This window comes from Chrysemys picta, unplaced genomic scaffold (assembly GCF_011386835.1).
Source record: "Chrysemys picta bellii isolate R12L10 unplaced genomic scaffold, ASM1138683v2 scaf5497, whole genome shotgun sequence".
Taxonomy (NCBI): domain Eukaryota; kingdom Metazoa; phylum Chordata; order Testudines; family Emydidae; genus Chrysemys; species Chrysemys picta.
In genome coordinates, this window is record NW_027058197.1 from 1 (window position 1) to 3,000 (window position 3,000).

A 3,000-nucleotide genomic window follows, 5' to 3' on the forward strand; every position below is an offset into this window, starting at 1 on the left:
TGGGCATTGTGACGAATCTGGCATTTTCATTGACCACACTGCTTTCCCTGTGACTTCTGGCATGTGTGCATCTGCTGGGCAGCAGAGTGGTGCAGGGGGTCTGACATTAAAATACCAGCTTCACTTACCTGCATTTTTTCTGACTTTACTCCAGCCTGAAATCAAACACACCAAGAGGTGAGCACTTCCCGGAGCACGGACTGCTAGCGTAGGACACAGTGTTATATGGGGTGGTGGGAAGGGGACACATGGCACTTACCAAGTTCAGCCAGGGATTTCCCTGCAAACAGAGAGACATGGGTGTGCAGTCAGTTCTACAACAGCTCCTGGGTTAGGGAATGTGCCTTTAAAGGACCACTTTGCCCCCTCCACTGTGCTCTCTGCTGGCTTCTTTCTGCCCAGGTCTCCTGGCCTGAGCTCCATCCTCATAGATCTCTCCATGGATCACACACCCCTTCTTGACATCTTTCCCTCGCTGGGTTCCCATGCCCTGCCCTAGCTGGGCTCACCTGTGGTGTAGTGTCCACACTCCCCATGTGCCTAGAAGCTTGGTGAGGGGCTAGGCCCTGATAACGTGGAAGTGAGGGTTTAATGCGCTAAACCTTGGCTCTGGATGCTGGATCTCAACTCAGGGATCAGCAACATTAGCTGGCTCCTTCTCATTGACTTTGTGCCTCAAAGAGTCAGAGAGTGCTTGGAGACTTTAGGACTCTGCTGAGCCTCTTTTTCCAGGGCATCAGGATCTCCCCACCCCGCCATTCCTTCAAATTCAGTAGCAAAAAGGTACATTGGCACAGGCAGACCCACCAGTTTGGGATATGGACACTCCCCTGTGTGTGTAGTTTAGAGGAAGGGCTAAAATCAGGCTTACGATGGAAACTGAGCAGCAACTTTATCTATGGAGCAGTTACCCCGTTCCATGATTAGTCAGAGCTCCCCGGCCGTTTGGTTCCCAGAGCCTCTCCTAACAGACAGTGCAGAGACAGAGGCCAAAGTCTGTCTGACTATGTACAGTGAGAGAAAATCATTCAAGCCTCCTGAGAGCCCAGACATTTACCTCTCTCGTTCTCCAGCTCAGAGCGCAGAATCTCTGGAAGAGAAAAGGAAGAAAGAGGTGAGGTTTCATGCTGTCGCATTAACGAGGTTATTCATTTCCTACTGTTAGTTTGGTGAACTTGTCCCAGGAACTTACCTCTCTCTTTCTCCAGATTAGATTGCAGATCGTCTAAAGAAAGAAGAGATTGAGAGAGGTGAGATTCCAGTGGGTGATGGTCTCTTCTAATACTAGCAAAGAGCTGCTATTTTGCAGAAAATCATAGCTTCATAGAGTTTAAGGCCGGACGGGTCGTAGTCTGACCTCCAGTACATCACAGACCTTAGACCCTCACTCAATCACCCCTGTACCATGCCCAAGGCTACGATTTAGTCATGGGTATTTTTAGAGAAAGTTTTGGACAGGTCACGGGCAATAAACAATAAAATTCACCGCTTGTGACCAGTTCAGGACTTATACGAGAAGTACCCCTAAGTAAATCTTAGGGGGGGCCCTGCTGGAGAGGGGGCAGGGCCAGTGGCACCAGCTGCCAGGGGGCCTTTGAGCAGCAGCAGCTGTGGCCGCCCGAGGGACCACTGCTCAGGCAGTCTCTGGGCCAGCCCCACCGGCTGCTGCTCAGATGGTCCCGGGGGCCAGCTGCCCTGGGCCACTCCAGCTGTGGCTGGCAGCCGGTGCAGCTGGCTGTGGGGCTGCCTGAACAACTGGCTGACCTCATTTGAAAAAAGACGTTGAAACACTGGAAAGGATGCAGAAAAGAGCCACGAAAATGATTTGAGGGCTGGAAAAAATGCCTGACAGCGAGAGACTAACTTATAATAATGGGATTATTCACACAGTTAAAGTTACACCTGTATCTAGCTGAACTGGGGCCCTGATCGCTCTGGGCCTCAGTTCCCTGAGTGGAAAATGGGATAAGAAAGGGTTACTCACCTTGTACAGTAACTGCAGTGCTTCGAGACGTGTGTTGCTCCACTCTCTGTGTATTCACACCCCTGCGCCTCTCATCGGAGATTTTAGGCAGCCGTTTCTGTTCGGCCCACACATACGCTCTCCCCCTCCCATGCATTAGGTCACTACAGCGCTGTGCAGACAAACTGCCCCCAGTTCCTTCTCTACACAGAGCTCATAGGTAAGAGCTCCAAAACAGAGGGGAAGGAGGGCAAGTAGTGGAGCACCCACAGGGGGACACATCTCAAAGAACCACAGTTACGGCACAAGGTGAGTAACCCTTTCTTCTTCTTTCAGTGGGTCTCTATGGGTGCTCCACTCTCGGCGACGCTGCAGCAGTGCCCTGAATGGAGGGGTGGGCTTTCAGAGTCGAGTCGAGTACTGAGCATCAGACACTGATTTATTACGAAGATGCCTGCCACCATGCATCCCAGTAGTTGAAGACCATTTCTGACCAAGGTCTGAGGGTTGGCCTGTCCGTTAGAGATCAAGTTATCTATGGTGTTGAACCTGCATAACGGGAGGAAGGCTTTGGCCTCTGCTCCATCGAGGTAGGCCTCTATGAATTCCAGACGTTATACTGGAGTTAATATGGTCTTTTGGATGTCTACTTATAGAGCCAGTTGGAGGAATAGGTCCATAGTCTTTTGTGGGGGAGTCAAAGCATCATCAAAGGAGCATGCCTTGAGCAGGCAATCATCTAGATACAGGAATATTATCACTCTTTGTTTACGAAGGAGCACCACAACCATAGAAAGGACCTTTGAGAACACTCTGGGTGCAGACAATGAAAGTGGTCTTGTCTCAGAGTGAATACTAGAAACCTTCTGTGGATCACGATATGGAAGTAAGCATCTTGTAGGTCAAGGGTCGAGAACCAGTTTCCATGGTCCAGAGATGGGATTATTGCTGACAAAGTAACCTTCTTGAAGCGCTGTAGCTTTACAAATCTGTCGAGTGATCTTAGATCCAGAACGTGTCTCCAATCACTATTGTTT

General features: G+C 50.2%; 1 long non-coding RNA gene across 1 annotated transcript; it reads right to left on the bottom strand.

The window, feature by feature from the left end:
• Positions 1–19: 19 nt before the first annotated feature.
• Positions 20–1,546, bottom strand: LOC135980647 (uncharacterized). The gene is made up of 4 exons (XR_010597604.1): positions 1,193–1,546; positions 1,058–1,090; positions 260–280; positions 20–155 (listed from the first exon to the last, which is right to left on the bottom strand). It is a non-coding gene; the product is annotated as an uncharacterized LOC135980647 (long non-coding RNA).
• Positions 1,547–3,000: the final 1,454 nt, after the last annotated feature.